A 17,776-nucleotide genomic window follows, 5' to 3' on the forward strand; every position below is an offset into this window, starting at 1 on the left:
GACCTGCCACTGCTAACTCCTGCCTATTACCATCTCTAAAGTGAAGCACGGTTGGGGCAGCATCATAATATGGTGGTGCTTGTCAGCAGCTGGGACAAGGAGACAGGGCAGAATTGAGGGAAGGATGAATTTAGCCAAAACAGATAGAAACTTGAAAAAAAACTGCCCCAGAGTGCTCATGACCTCAGACTGGGGCAATGGTTCACCTTTCAGCACGACAATGACCCGACTCATACAGCTGAGACAATACTGTCAGTACAAGTGTCCTTTTAGGGGCCCAGCCAAACTTCAGATTTAAACCCACAGAACATGTGTGGATTGACCTGAAGATGGCAGTTTACAAACACTTCCCATCCAATGTAATGGAGCCTGAGAGGACCTGCCATGAAGAATGAGATAAAACTGGCCAAATTAAGGTGTGCCAAGCTTGTAGAGAATTACCCAAGAAGGCCCAAAGCTGTAATTGCTGAAAAAGTGTCTTCTACAAAGTACTGAATTAAGTGTCTGAATACTTTTACGAATGAGAGATTTTAGATTTTGATTTGTAATAAATTTGCAAACTTTTCTGAAAACATGTTTTCTCTTTGTCATTATGGTTGTTCAGTGTAGACAAAAAATGGAAAATCTGGCATGTCATTTTATAAGCCAGACCAGGGTTGCGGGAGATGTTGGAGCCAATCCCAGCTAGCAAAGGGCACAAGGCAGGAACACACCCTGGACGGGGTGCCTTTCCATCGCAGGGCAAACACACCCACATGCACACATTAAACACATACTCCAATAAAATGTGTGGAAAGTGAAGGGTTCTGAATACTTTATGAATGCACTGTAACGTCTTTTGATAGAATAAAGAACTAATGGTTACAATGCATACCTTGTTTATTCTTGATAGTACTGTCCCCACATTCACTGGAACAAGCACCTAATGGTATCCTTTGGATCATTCCCACAGCTGATGCTGACATGAGGTTTTCCTTGTAGCAGGATAGCAAGAGAAAAGAAGAAAAGCGCTAAGAGGACAGGAAACCAAGGCACAAGATTAAAGATAAGAAAGTCACAAAGCAAAGGCAGCATATAGCAATGGAGAATGTTTTAGATTGATTCAAGTATTCTTGAGAAGATGCTGAATAGGAATGAATAGGATAATGACACAAAAACAGAGGAAATAGTAGAGTCTTTATTAAATTTATTGGAAGAGTAGGTTATGAAAGATAAAGTGAAGCAAGATAGTGGGTTTTCAGAGAGATGCATTTGTGCAACTCAGCTATGACAGAATGTTGGATTATATATTTAATGTGAATCTTATCACTTAATCACAGTTCTGGAGCCAGAAATGAAAATTACCAAGAGCATACTAGAAAAAAGATCCCGGGACCAGCTAAAAGTTTATAAAATGCATTATGCATTCATTGCTCAAAGCAAGTGGAAAGAAGCTACATTACACATTTACAAGTTGAGACATTTTGGTGTAGACGAATGGCTAATGTCTTCTTCAAGTGTATGTTTCAAGTTCATTCCTGTTTATGATAGCAAGTGAAATGGTGACTGGGGTGATAATATTTTTGATACTGTTGACAGCACAATTTATCTAAAATATCTAAAAAACTATGCTGGACCGACTCGAACATTTTACCCCTGGATGTTCTCTTCACCCCTGAACCTTGCTTGGTCCAATTCTTTTAAACTTTTACATACTGCCACAGACCTCATTTTCACACAATGCTGTTGTTAACCAAATGAAAAGATATCTTGCATACACATCTGCTATGGAAAGGATGTCAGCACACTTCTTCAAATTCAAAACACGAGCTGAAGTACTTTGTGCAGGATCATGTGCACAATGCAAAAATCTCTTGTAAAATGATCCCATCTCTGCTTGTGATCAGCACTGACTTGTAATAAACAATAATATGAACTTTGAATTTTACATCTCTGCACCAGGCAAAACTTGATTTTTTCATGTATGAATAACCAGAATGCTGAAGTACTTCATATTAGTTTCAACACTTACATTATTGACTACTGCTTTTCTGTTTGAACAAAACCTCAGTTCCTTTTAACACCACATGCGTTAAACTTAACTGACAGTTGAGATAGTCGATCAACAGCCCTTCTTCCTCTTACAAAACCCTCTTAGACACAATTCTAGGCAAATGCTTATTCTGCCTTCTGACTACTGCTTTCTGGAACTCTCCTCTGGGGTTTACTCACAAGTTTTCATCTATCTTGATATTCAGTATCGGACTAAGGGTCCAGCCGTTCTCTCCAGTCTGCTTAATCGCTGTCCCATCTTTTATAAGCAGTCTATACTATTAATGCCACATTGTAAGATACTAACTTGGTCTGCTAGACTTAAAAGTTCTTACTTGTAATCTATTAATTGTAGTGATGTTTGACTTATGCAATACATCTTTATCTTACTTTTTCTATCAATTTTGGTCCAAGTTTGTTGTTTTGTATCGCATTTGTACAATTTCAATTACTCACTAATGCTTGCATATTCAAATCTGTCTTGATATCCGCTGTTGGTGTGGTTCTGGTATTTTTTTCGCTCCCTCTTTTTTATAACAGTCTCCAGAGTTTATGTCACTTACTGCTTTGTACTTTTTTTAAGATTGATAAATCAGCTTGTGCTGGAGCATGCTTTCAATAATCCTGTATGTATATTTCCCACCACATCGTAAAACATTTGAATAACACAATAAACCATGTTGAGAGAGAGATGATGCTAACAGAAACTATGGCTAGTTTTCAATGAAGACAGGAATGCAAAAATTCCACTTAACAATGTTCCCGAGGAGATTAAATTCTGGGATAAACAAAGTCGGAGTTTACTTAACAGATAGTAATAAATCTTTAGCCACAAGAAAAAAAAAAACACTTTTAATCATAAGCTTTAAGAATGCAAGAGCAGTTGTAATACAAATCATGCCATCTTGGAAGCATACTTTTCATATTAGGTCCATAATCCTGCATTAAAAAATATTTTTACTACCTTATTTGATTTGCATAATTTCTGTTTTGAGTGGCTTGTCTAATTATATGTTTTTATGAAAGTTAGAAGCTAAGGAAAAATGCATAATCCATCATGTTATCATCCTTAAACTAGAAGAAGGCACACTGCACACATGTACTGCTTGTTTTAAATTTTGGGTAACAAAATATCTTGATTTTTGACGAACATTCTAAAACAGTGAACCAGGTTTCAGTATTAATCAAGATCCCATAAGTATCTGCAATGGAAAATATATCTGGAATAAACAACACAATATGAAAGACAGAAATTTCATGGTAAGGCTGTTATACTTAGTAATTATGATGCCAGAGAGTTGTGTCATGTTGCATGTTGATTAGCACATGCAAGCAGGGATTTCACTGTATGCTGTATATGTAACAATAATGATCCTATAAACATTTATTTTACATATTTGAAATGAAACAACAGCCAAAATTAGAATGCTGAGGATTTAGCATAGAAACAGTCAGAGGAGAAGCTGTTCCAGTGATACTGAATATGGGAAGGTAGCAAGGAGGTGAATGGTATTACAAAAAGGAAAAGGTATTTGAAAAAATTTTAATCCAAAATATCTGCTGTGGAAAACTACACAATTATTATAATTCATAAACAATCAGAAGAAGTAAAAATGTATTAATTTACAGTTTGTAATTAAAATAGAAAAACTAACAACTGTTGTCTGCTGACAAAGTGGTGTACATTACATGAAACATTAAGGTTACAACTTTCTTGCTCTTTCTGTTGTAAAGTATGACAAACCATTCATACCAAACAGTTGCTCCTAAGCAGGACTGCAATCTCAGGGCTTTCCAGTTTCATTTTTAGTTTACAGCTATGTAGAAGTATTCCAGTAACTGATGTGCTTATTATGACATTTTCTAATGCAACAAGAGTACTCTGGAAATATGTCTTGAAACTATAATCAAGCTCAAGGGGTTTTGGTATTTCTTTGGCAATCTGACTTGTATGCACTTTATAAACTTCTATATTTTATATCTTTTTCCATATCTTTCAAAAGAATGCCCTGACCTTCACTACATGCCACATTCTGATCCTCCACTGAATCTGATCCACTACTCAACGGCTGCCACAACTAATAGAGCATCTTACCCTTCTATGGTCCACTGCTCAGCAGAGCAGAGCACAGTCACTACCCTCTGAGCCTGTTCTTTTACAATACAGTCAGCAGTTGCTGCCTTTCCTTATACTGTATGCCTTTTCTTGGTCTGACCAGTGATCTCTCCTCCAACAAATCAAACACAAAAAAACAATCCTCCCCAGCGCTCACCCGTTCTCTTTTTATTCCAGCTATGCTACAATCAAGTCATTAGGTCAGCACCTGCTGCATGGGCTAAAACCATAAATGTTTTAAATAATTAACTCCACCCGTCTTACCACAGTGCTTCACTTAAAATGGATACATAAAACTGTTATAACTTTATCTGTGATATTCTGCTCAGTTTTTATTTATACTTTGTGTTTTGCACAGTAATTTCATTGATCAACAATGTTACACAAGAATTTTGTTTTTTTCCCTCTTTTCCTTTTTTTGCATTCACTTATTCTATACTATTACATTCTACTCTTATTGGTGAATATAAAGATTTTTATTGCTTTTCCTCTATGATCATCAGTTTTTTTGAAATTTTGTGTTATTTATTTGGTTTCCTGCCCTTGTGTGTAGTTGATCCCTCTGTATTTTTACATAGTGGATGGCTAGTCATATTACAACAACCTATAGAGTTTCTTGAAAGTACCTGAACCTCACACCCATCCTAATAGTCACGACACAGATTCTGAATCTGAGACAGTACTTTTATGAATTTAGTTATAAGGCTCATTGAAGGAATTAAATACCTCATAAATAATGCAAATATTAACTGAACATTCTGTTAATTAACTGAACGTTCTGTTATTAGAACAATTGTTCATTACTTATTCTGAACATTGTTAAAGGCTAGCTTGTGTACATGTAAAAGAGTATTATCAGCCTCATAACAACAAAAATATTGACGGCAGTATTGACATAAGCTAACATGATTTTTTTCAGCCGTATATGAGCCATGTGTACTTGTACATGAATAATAATTACTAAATGTAGGTTATAACATTGTTCCCAATTTGCTCAAACTGTTCCTTGAGGTGAGGTGACTTACAAAAAAACAAAAGGAAGCTCAGGGCATGTGTCCTTTGTACAATACGACCTGTGTGTGAGAAACTAGATAAAGAGAACATAAGGAAAGAATTGGGCCAAGCAGAGGCAAAGCAGGGTGACAGTGGCTTTTCTTCTGCCACTCCATTATCATACTTTGGCAAGTTCAAATCGCTGATTTGAATGGGGAAGTGTAACAAATATAATCAGTAGTGGTTTATAAAAATTTCACAGCTTGTTTAGAGAAAACATTAAGTGAAAGGTGTTAATGTAAATGAAAAGTTGACAATATAAAAATAAATTACAGGCTTGTGCAAGATTAGTATACCCACTGTCAAGTCAAGACATAAAATTTAATAATGTATAGCAGCAAAAATATTTAGCAATGTCGTTAAATGTCTGACCTCTAATACAAGTGACCTGCCATAATACAAATAGGATCTAACCCAACTGTAATTTTTTGTGAGTCGTTTCCATTTGAGGCCAGGGTGTTGGTCTCTCTGGATTTCTTCTCAGTATCTTTACTCTGGTGCTTGCACATTATGTTAGCTCCCTCCAGAGGTTTTTCCATTGGTTTTCTCTTTTTCCCCCAATCAGGTCTTTATTAGGTCACCTGCTAACTATTAAACAGTCTCAGTATGAGTCACTGTGTTATTGTTGATTCTGAATTTAGTAGTATAGAACTCTGTTATCCTATGATTTAAAAAATAGGTTTAAAATGAACATTAGTTTTTCCAGTATGAAGTTCTCTTATCATTGCACTTGTACTGTATAGTAAAATACTAATTTAACACAGGCTGGGTTCAGTATACAGTACTTCTTATAGAGTTAATCTTTTTAAGGAAGCTGGAGTTTAGCAAAAGCAACTCCTAAATAAAATGCTAATTAATTACAGTGGCAATACTACTGTATATAACATACTTAATGGGTGTTACTTGGACAGCAAAACAAGCTCAAAATAAATGTAAACTTTAAAATTACTGCATTATTAAGGAAATCTAATCATTTAATGCTATACAGTACTTCCCATCACAGGTCAATTGAAATATGTAGTTCATGTGCATAAGCCATCATAATTCCCTCGGTATAATTTCAGTCTCGTAGCACAACTTCAGCAAATACAAGTTGAATCAAAAAGAAATACCACATTTCAAACATTTATTCTACAAAAATGCTACAAGATAAAATAAATTTCATTACGACACAAGAAAGGGTATACAAAATAGGTTTTGTCACTGTGTTTTAAAAATTATGTCTTCAAGGTGGTGGCCATCATTAGCGATACAATCTTCGAGACAATTTCTGAATGCTTGCATGACTCATTTGGCCATTTCAAGGGGAACAGGGTCGATTTCATGGCGAATAGTGTCCTTGAGGGCTTCAAGGTTTTGAAGCCGGTGTGTGTATTCCTTCGACTTGAGATAGCCCCACAAGAAGAAATTGCATGGAGCGAGATCAGGCAAACATGAAAACTACCCAACATCACCGTGCAGGGTCATCATCTTTCCCAGAAACATCTCCTGCAAAACTTGCATGGATCTCCATGCTGTATGAGCTGTTGCTCCATCATGTTGAAACCAGGCATTCACCACATCCATTTCCTCTAGTTGGGGCTGCAAAAAGTTCTCTGGAATTTCAATATAACAACGGTGACTGTTGCTCTCCCCTCCTCAAAAAAGTAAGGGCCTACGATGCCAAATTCTGCAACAGCACATCAAACTGTAACACGCTCACTATGCAGAGGTCTCACGACAGTTGGTTTCAGCCCAATAGTAAAAGTTTTGCTTATTTACTCAACCATTCAAATGGAAATGTGCCGTGTCGCTGCACATGACGATGGCATCTCGATGAACAGTTGCAGAATGTTTGCACACAATTCTCCATGGCTCTCCCAGTCTCTCTCAGTGAGTTCCTCCACTACTATCATTTTGTATGGATAGAAATAAAGGTCCTCATGCAAAATCCTCCTCAAAGACGTGTTAGAAATGCCTAAATCAGAAGCATGTTTGCGCACTGAACTTCTAGGAGACTACAAAATTGATGCCCTTACAGCTTTGATGTTTTCAGGTATTCATACAGTCCAAGGATGGCCTGGAGATTTTCTGGTCAATGTTGTACCTGTCTGTCTAAATTTAGCCACCCACTGAAGAATTGTTTTCCGATTTGGGCCGTCACCGTTAGGAGCAATGCTGAAGTGCGTTCAGAAGGCGCATTGCGTAGTGATGATGGATTCATTGTTTTTGAAGAACGTTTCAACAGCAAAAGCACGTTGCGCACCGGACCAAGGCATGTTGCTGACTGAAAACTACAAGGGATCAACTATCAAAGGACTCCCACCCCACCCCAGCCCACTCGACTGCCTCTACCTTGTGCAATGACCTTGAGAAATGTGGTACTTCATTTTGGCTCACTCTGTACATATGAACTACAGTTAAAAAAAGACAAGTCATAGTAGCATAGCTATAAGCTGCTATCCGTGTCTATCTGCCTAGCTCACATACAGTAGCTTGAATAACCCTATACAAACTTAATCTACCATCCATTCATGCATTTGTTATGTGAAGTTTCTTAATGTAGTTCAGTGTGGCAGAGAGCTCACACACACACCAACACTTGATCATGCAGGGCCAGTTAACCAGTTGGCCTACTGTATCCTGTCAGGTGCTTGATGCCCTATATCCCCTCCACATCCTTGAAATGAAATGGGAAAGAGGTTCGTAAAACTTAATGCATAAGTTTTCTAACTTACATTGTGTATGATAGCCTGGGCACCCTGTGGTGGGCTGGCGCCCTGCCTGGGGTTTGTTTTCTGCCTTGCGCCCTGTGATGGCTGGGATTGGCTCCAGCAGACCCCCGTGACCCTGTAGTTAGGATATAGCGGGTTGGGTAATGGATGGATGGATGATAGCATGGTGGGCATTTTGGCTCGGTTTATCATACGCTTGTCAGGAAAAAGTAGGTCATTATGATTGATTCAGTTTTTCAAAAGGAATATGTAAACTCCTGGCCAGTGCTGCAGCTGAATCATACCTTCCTTCTCCATTCTGTAATTTTTCCACTTGACTGGTAATTACTTCCAAATATGTGTTATACATTAAGATGTGTGTCTAAATTATATGATGATTGCTGAACATGGGTGAGAACAGGGCTATAGCGGCAACTTGAGGAAAACTGATAAAATGTACCTTTAAAAAATGAAAAATCCAAAGAGTTACTTTTAATGTATGCAATATAAATAAAAACAACCAAATTACATCTTATTGGTCCACTATATACTGTATATTGATGTGTAAGTGAGCCATAAATGTACTGATGTCTTATCCAGGATTGGTTAACACCTTTCATCCAGTGGTACACAAATAGGCTCCCCCTCTCGGTTACCACGAATTGAGCAATCTGAATAGAAAATGAAAAGATTTTGCTCAGCAGCACTCTGTCTCATGACCTGCAGCAAACAACCAAAGACTGCAGATTAATAAAATGCTGAGCCATGAAATGAACTTAGGTACAGAACTTTCATACGCCCATAAAGAATAAATATAGTGTATAATAATGCACATTGCCATGCTGTTATTATAATGTATATTGACATGACAAACATATTAAAGCTCAAATGGGATGAATATGATGTACAGACCGTATTTGAGTTCTCTTTTAAGAGGAACAATGCTGCATATTTGCACTGAAGAACTTTTGTTTTTTCATCAGTATAGAGTACTTATCACTTCTCAGGGAACTGGCCAAGAGGTCAGGAATATCTTAGCCAAGCTTCACTCTGTCATGCCCACGGTGCTGGAAACCATTAACCGAAGTGCTTGATTTAGTTTTCATATGGTGTGGGTGCATATGCATATAACATAACATATTGTTACTAGTATAAAAAGGCAGTTTGCAGCAGTGTCCATTTTTCCTAACATAATCAGAGCAATTGACAGCACTTGTATTACAATAAGGGCACCTAATGAGAAGGAAGTTGCTTTCGTTAACCTTAAGCAGTTACATTCCAGTACTGCACAAGTCATCTATGGCGCCAACATGAGAGTGACAAACACTGTGGCTCAGTAGCCAAGGTCAATCCAAGATTCATTTACTTTGAGGCAGCAGCACTGGCAGAAAATATGATGACAGTCCTGTACATGACAGCTGGCTGGTTGGTAAGATAAATGGCTGAATACTCAGTTTTTCATATGGCCTGTACTATTCATTGTAATAGCAATCAATTACATTTGCCAGGTGCTAGTGGCTACCCACTCAGATGCTGGCATCTTACGCCTTCCACTCTAAATGTAGAGGAGAGGTGATAGAATTCTGCACGCATCTTACGCCTTCCACTCTAAATGTAGAGGAGAGGTGATAGAATTCTGCACACACTATTGTGCTTTAAGTTGTGGCGCACACCACAGGACTCCTCAAATGTATGTGGCAGTGTCTCAGTGCATCAAGTGTGAAACCACTCTACCAGCCAATCCAAGTCTACAGAATCATTTCTGCAAACTGTATGTATGAGATTGATTAGCATAGTCCATATATGGTTTTTTCAAGGTGGCATCCGGGCACAGTCTGAAACATGTTTACATACGTACATTTTCAAGATGGCTATGATTTAAAAAGGGAAAATTGCTTTGAAGTGTGCATATGGCTGGCTTTAATAATCATATTTATGTTGTGGCCTTTTCTTAAGTTTTGTTTTGCATACTTCCACACCAAAATCTGCGTAAAGTTTTATAAAAGATTTTCTAACAATCCACATAATACACATACCTGTGTTAGTCTGTTGCTCAATATTACAGTTTTCTGTTATTGATTATTCCAAAGATTACAGTATTAACTGCCAATATCCTGTATCTGTTGACATGTTTGTGCATTATTTTATACTGTTTATATAAACAGAAGACACACATGAAAACAAATGCTGACAAAGCTCTGCAATATTTTACCCTCGGTTTGTTCCAAAAATACTAACACATAATTAATGTTAAAAATAAACAAACACCAGTGAACAAGTGAGTTCCATTTGGGGGCAGTAAGTCATGCATATGTATCGGGTGTTCCAGGAGGGCAATAGACATAACTATAACTGAGAGTGCAAAAAATTGGCAGAAGTCCCTCTAAGATGCAAAAGGGTAGAGAACACAGTTTATATTAGAGGTAGATGTTCTCTTAATGAGACAGGGATGCAAGGGAGAGAAGGCCATTAGATTCACAGTCATGGGTATGAACTCTTAGGACCGTACTGTCTCGTTAACAGAGTACCTACCATGGGTGTTGCTTAGAAGATCGAGCCCCTTTGGATCAAAAGAATGTGAGGAGATGGAGGGTCACTAGAGGCTGCTATAAGCACAATGAGTCTGAAATTGAAGAGTGAAGAGATAGAGGAGCCAGGAGTGACAATGAGAACATGAGGGACTGGTGTTTCTTTGGTGGGGAGGCCATGACATTTGATAGACAGGGGACAACAGTCTCAAGTAGACCCAGAGAGACTGTATGGATTATTGCTTTATCCGATTATTTGTATTTTGTGCGCTTCCTGTGATAATCTGTATTTTATTATTATTAATAAAAACATAAATTTATGTTTTTTGGTTTCCCTAGCTTTATTTTGCATTCTGAGATGCATCACAAGGGCAGAGAGGAGTGCCCATCTTAACATATTCTGGCTGTGGAATCTTTATTTTATTTTTAATATCATGTCTTAACTATTTTTTATACCAGAAACATTTATCATACATGTTGACTGTCTATGGACTACAATTACCCTAACATTTCACTAGCTGAGCATGTTTAATTGTTGGAGGACCTGTAATAGTGTGAAAGTAAAAGGCTGATATGTGATTACTTTAAAAAAAAAAAAAAAAAAAAATCAATTCCAAAATCTCAGATGTTTAAGTTTACTCCGGATATGTCCTGTAAAGACGAAGCTAAGCAACTAAAGATAACTCCATAGCATATTGACTCAGATACTGTCTTTCTTGATAAGTACTTCTTGCACTCAATACACATTCCTCATTTAAACTGAAAATTTAATTTAGTGTTCACTTTAAAGTGGTTGTGACATAAGATTGAATAAATAATATGCATTAACTGGTACAGCATTATCATGGCACATGACCAATAGCACTGCATCATTTTCAGGCAGTTTGAAATATTTTCCTGCAATAATGAAAACTGTATAGGGAATAAATAAAATAATTGTGGCAGCACATTTTCTGCATTTGAAAGACTTCAGTTAATTCATGTTTATACAGCATTAGTTAAATACTAACAGGAATTGATGCACTGCTAATCAAAATGTAAATATGCTTTTGACAAATAACTATAGTATGTATTGATCAAGCAAGCAATGGCCACTCAAAGGGCCCTTCACACAACACCTAACATACTCTTATCAGCACTGGGGACTACACTAAACATTGGTACCACTGGTTTCCTTTTGCAGGATGTTACTTGTGTTATATACAAATAGTCCTCACAAAAAACTAACTATGTAAAGTACAGAAATACTTTACTGTTAGTAAAACCTTCACACTCAGGATGCATGTAATTGAAATTACATGTTAACTGCCTTTTTAGGGAGAGGGAGGTATATTTTAAAATCTCTACTTTCAACCTCTGTGCAGTTTAGTGCCCAGAACAAGACTGGATCTGCAAAGCCATTTAATTTTTTGTTACATTGAAAAAAATAATAAATATTAAGGTGTGCTCACTTCTAATAAGAAGAGGATGGTGTGCCCTGCAGAGGCTTAGCTCATTTATGTCATCAGCATCAGGGCCTGCCCAGAGCACATGTACTTACTTTCCTAGGTGGTCTAACAAGAAGTCAGCAAAGAATTTAAAAGTAAAAGATAAAAATGTATATAATCACAATATACAGTATATAAACATTGGCACTTTCTTTTTGTTATTTAGAAATTTGAAGTTTTTTATTATTGAAAAATGACAAGACAATAAACAGTCAATAGCACAATCATATTTAAAAATAAAATAAAATGTGCAGCAGTGTACGGTTGTGTCTAACTTAGAGGGTCTATGTTACCAAAATGATTGAAATGCTTTCTAAATATTTGTTAGTGCCTGAACAGTGAAATCACAATTGGTAGACCGTTGTATGCTTCAGACATACAGTAATCCCTCGCTACTTCGCGGTTCACTTTTCGCGGATTCACGACTTCGCGGATTTTATATGTAAGCATATCTAAATACATAACGCGGATTTTTCGCTGCTTCGCGGGTTTCTGCGTACAATGGGTCTTTTTACTTGCTTCCTCAGTTGGTTTGCCCAGTTGATTTCATACAAGAGATGCTATTGGCGGATGGCTGAGAAGCTACCCAATCAGAGCACGCAGTTAAGTTCCTGTGTGCTGCTGATTGGCTCAGCGACGGAGTGTTGCATTAACCAGGAAGTCTCATCTCACTCATTCATCATTAACGTGCTAATGCTTCAGGGGCCGTGTCCAAGCACCAACAGAAGATGCAAATGATTGCAGAAAAGGTAAAAGTTTTGGATATGTTGAAGGAAGGGAACAGCTACACCGCTGCAGGACATCGATTCTTTTTATTTAAAAAGGAGGAAAAGCATATAAGATCTACGGCCGCAGTGTCCTTTAACCAGGGTGCAAAACGAGTTGCAAGTGGACGTGATAAGGCAGTAGTCTGGATGGAATCTGCTTTAGGAATCTTTGCAACAAGGTCGACGACGTCATGACCTCCTACAAGCTGCTATGTGTACTTCGCTATACAGTAAGTGTAAACTTATCTACCGATTTCATATTGCTTAGCAGTTGTCCCTGTTTTTAATAGAGTAAATGGTGGGTTGTAAACAATACAGGGAGGGTTTAAAAACATCCAAATACACATTAAATAATTAAATATAGTGCCCCTACTTCGCGGAAATTCAGTTATCGCGGTCGGCCTTGGAACCTATCTCCCCTGATAAGTGAGGGATTACTGTACTTCCATTTTTGGACCTGGCCTTCAGCCTCTGACATTTCAATGTAGTCATCTGGAATTCAAAATACTGTTTTGATATGAAAAGTCACTTTTAATTTTAATAGATCATTTTACAAGTCTTATGCACTGACAGGTTCATTAACCTGGATTGCTGTCTTCTAGAAACAAAAGAACTTAATCAGTCTGCAAGGGCTCTTTAATAATCCAGTGTTAGCACATTTGAAGAGAGTTAGATTTTTGTCTGTGTGTTTGCTGCACCTATATGTTTTATGGCCTCAGGTAATTTGCCCAGAGAAATTATAAAACAATAAAAGAAAATGCTATGTTTGGCATATTTACCAGCACCATCCAGTACTCCTATCTATTAACATCAGTCATTCTCATATATTTTTTCATGCTATATACTTTAAAACTGTGTGACACTATAGAAACAACCATCTACCCAAACTATCTTTATCACATTAGCAAAAAATGAAATTAAAAAAAAATTGGACACAAGCGGTTAACCCTAAATGGGATAAATGTCCATTACAAGGCCCATTTACAAACATGTAAAGAAATGTTTATTTACTTGCTCAGTGCTAGTACTGGCAATATATGGAATAACGGCTGGTTGACAGACGAGTGACTTGGTGGTGCAGCTGTCAGTGCTGATGTCTCATAATCCCAGCATCAAGGGCTTGAATCATAACTTAGTCATATTCTTCCCATATGCAATTTTTTTTTTGTTTGTTTTAACTTTTTCCCACAACTTAAAGTTAACTGGTGTATTTACATTGGCCTCGAAAGAGTGAGTGTGGCTGTATGGGCGAGATGTGCCCTTTGGTAGACTGGTGCCCCATTCTGATTTAATTCCTGTCATGTACTCCATGTTGCTAGAATAGGCTACAACACTCCAGGACCATGAATTGGACTGAGCTCTGAAAGGAATGGAGGGATAATTTTCATTTGCCCAAACATCATCTTTATCACATTAGCCAAAAATGAAATAATAATAATAATAATAATTAAAAAAAATTGGACACAAGGTAGAGGTTGACCTTAATGAGATAAATGTCCACTACAAGGCACATTTACTAACAAATGAAGGCTACCTCAGAAAGGCCCCAACCTAAAGAGTATACTGTCAGTCATCCCAACTCTAATGTGTTTGGAATGTTCAAAATAAATGGAGTATCCACAAAAAAAACAAACAAAAAAAAAAACAGCCTCCATGTGGTAATGGGGTGCTGTTTGATCCTAGATCTCTGTATCTGTGAGACAGTAATCCTAAGAGGTATGCCATTGTATTGACTGTAAAGACAAAGTAAAAATTAAGTGCACTGTAGCATGTGTTAGGTATTTAGTATGAAAACCCTATTGAAGTAACAGTTGCATTCAATATTTCATATATGATTTTTTAAGAATCAAACTAGGACAATATACATAATTTAGAACAGGCAACAGTTATCCTGTATTGTTAAGTTCAGAGAGAGTTGCATGAGTTGGGCACAACCATAAGGCCTCATATTTATATCACTGCAGCAGGCATGTGCATGGAATATCTAGAAATTACAACTTGAGAGTGAAAGATGAGCCTATAGATAGATAGATAGATAGATAGATAGATAGATAGATAGATAGATACTTTATTAATCCCAATGGGAAATTCATAGTTGTAAGCAGGGAGTCTTGAGGTATTTTATCTGCTTAAATGTACTTCTGTAAAACTGTGTGGTATCTGCTATAGTTAAGCTTTCTAAGTAAAACACTAGTCCACTAAAACATCTGTTAATGACACTATAGGTGCCCTCGATTTTGACTCAACTACATCAACTTGACCCTATGACCCTTAGCTTGATTAAGTGGGCTGGACAATGGATAGATGAATGGATTATGTTTAAATTGGTAATTAATACAAAACGACCTAATCTAAAAAGTAACTACAGTTTTACATTACAAACAAGTGGTGGAGTTTTGTATGTTAGTTTAGATTTCAGGTTTTATGTTTTGTCTTGTCTTGGGGCAGCAAGGATTGATCACAGTGCCGGTTCAAATCCCGTAAGCGCCAGAAGTGACTCTACTCCGCTGGGCCCTTGAGCATGGCCATTAACTTGCAATTGCTTCGTCCTGGGTATGATGTTAATCTGCATCCAGCCCTGCAGGAAGGTGTGACGATGCAGGTTCTGCTCCAGGCTCCCCTCTCTAGTTTGGGACCTCTTGAACCTGACGCCATCAGTAATGTAACCGGATGGGCTGATCAGTGAGGACATCACGAAACAAGGGGAGGTGCAAAAATGTGCAAAGTGCTTTTATTAAAACCAAACCAAAAACAGTGTCCAAATAAACAGTGCAGTGTTGCAAAGTCATTAAAGAAATAATCCATTAAAAACAAGTGAAAAACATGGAGGTTAAAAGTACAATAAATAGATCCAGTTAAAAATGAGGTTAAAACAATGGCTGGAAGCAGTCCTTTTAAAAACGAGGCCCGATGCCTTCCTTTACTGGCTACTCCCCTGCTTCTCCCATCCAGGCTATGCACCAAGGGAGTCACCCTACCTGCAGCTGACCTTCTCCATTTGGCTGGTCTGGTAGCCTCCTGATCCCTGGCTTCGTTCAGACTGACACTTGGCTTCCCACAACGGCCAAGACGCTCATGCTGGGGTTCCACTCCAAATCTCTGAGTCCAGCTGCCTTCACTACGGTGAGCCAACCTTCTCCCGGTCACTCCTGCTCCATACAAGCACTCAGCAGGAGTGACCACTACTGTCGCCCAAACACCCCATTACTGCTCGCCTATCCCAGCTGCCTGCAAACATCCGTGAGTCTGCACTCGCTTGCTCTGTCTCGCGCACACTGGCTCCCTCACTTCCAGCTGCCTTCTTCCTTAACCTCCATTCCTTTTTTCTTTTCTTTTTCCTCCACACTCGTGCTCCTATTATATATAATGTGGACGTGTAACTGGTGTGGCGATTAGCAGCTCCCGGCATCAATTACAAATGCACTTAAGCAATGACCGCTCGCATCACAAAGCTCCCGGGAACCGCTCTGGCCACACTACCATGCCCCCTCTTTAAGCCGCGATTGTGGCGATTATCTATTTAAAAAAGACTGGCCTTTTCAATTTGAGCTGTGGACCCGTTATACCACAGAAGGTCCTCCAACTTACAGGTGGTAGGATTGGCACTCCAGCTACCGTAAAAAAAAAAAAAAAAAAAAAAAAAAAACACCTGTTCCAGTGTGGTGCTGAGGTGTCACCTGTTGCACCTGGATCATCGTGTGGTGGGTGTGGCACCGCGCTGTAGTCAGCACATGCTCTTGACCTCCTCCTCCTTTTATGTTTTTGACATTTGTTCTTTAAAGTGGCCTTTCTTGTATTAATTACCATTGCTTTTCAAAGTTAAGTGCTCCTCAAATGCTAATATGTTTTTAGCTCTTTAGCTTCTCTTTTTAAAAGCACTTATTTGAAAGGAACAGTAACTGTCACCATTACTCAGTTTCTAAAATTACCAACTGCAGGTGCATCTCTAGTTGGAAGGGTGATCAACCAGAACAGAATTTGAAGAAGTGACAACGAAACCTGCAGTTACTATTGGACTGAAAAACAACTTTAGAAAGCAACCTCTGAACAAAATTTTAAAAATTAAAAAATGCACTGATCCATTCAGAGGAAATCAAAGACATGGTAGTTGTAAACAGTCACTGATAATACAGACACAGGCATCTTGACCTTTTTAAGTGGTTCTCATCTTCACTGATTTTGTTTTGTATATTGATCTTGTGAGTTATCATGAAGTTCTCTCACACCAAATTTTAGTTTCACTGTTAAAATCCTTTAAATACTTACACGAGAAAAGAAGCATATTTTTTGTGTTAAGGCTGCTGTTTTAATTCCGTTCTTGTTATATACAGTTCACAGTCATGCTGTTCAGGATACATTTATTTATTAAAGGCCAACTGGCTACAATCAGATCTGTAGACATTTACATGTAATCAGGCATCACATTTAGATATATAGTCTACGACAAGTTTGTAAATAACATCCATTTGCTATGACTTATACGCTAATGCCATTTACTCCTTATTTTTAAGACTGAGATCTACTGAAACAACACCATTTATGAGTGTCCCAGCTGAGGAAACCTGTTTTTCCCCAAAATCCTTAAGCAAGTGAGGCAGAATATAATAATGGAAAAAAGTAAAGGATTCTGAAATTAAGCAACTCAAAAGATAAGATGTGGAAATGTAAATTATAAAAGTTACTAACCACTCTACTGCCTTATATTTTAAACATAACATTTAAGTATAAGATTTTATTTACTTTTTCAGTGATAGTACAGTCAATATATGAAATAGTGGTTGGTAGATATATAGGTGACTTGGTGGTGCAGTATCCAGCATCCAGTGTTTGAATCATAGCCTGTTTACATTTCTTCCCATGTGTTTTTTTTTTATGTTCTCCCACAACTTAAGGATTTGAGCTGAAATAACTGGTGTATTTATAGTGTCCTCAAAGGAGTGAGTGTGCCTGTATGGGTGCGGTGTGCCCTGTGGCAGACTAGTGCCCCACTCGGAGTTGGATCCTGTCTTGTTCTCTGTGTTGCTTGGATAGACTACAACACCACAGGACCATGAATTGGACTAGGCTTTGAAATGAATGGAGGGATGATTTTCTAGATTGG

At 37.8% G+C, this 17,776-nt stretch overlaps 1 protein-coding gene across 1 annotated transcript in view; it reads right to left on the minus strand.

Moving 5' to 3' along the window:
* ptpn18 (protein tyrosine phosphatase non-receptor type 18) overlaps positions 1-17,776 on the minus strand; it is a 174,490-nt gene that overhangs the window by 35,787 nt on the left and 120,927 nt on the right. The gene's annotated exons all lie outside the window — the stretch shown is intronic.

The sequence above is a fragment of the Erpetoichthys calabaricus genome, chromosome 11, assembly GCF_900747795.2.
Source record: "Erpetoichthys calabaricus chromosome 11, fErpCal1.3, whole genome shotgun sequence".
NCBI lineage: Eukaryota > Metazoa > Chordata > Cladistia > Polypteriformes > Polypteridae > Erpetoichthys > Erpetoichthys calabaricus.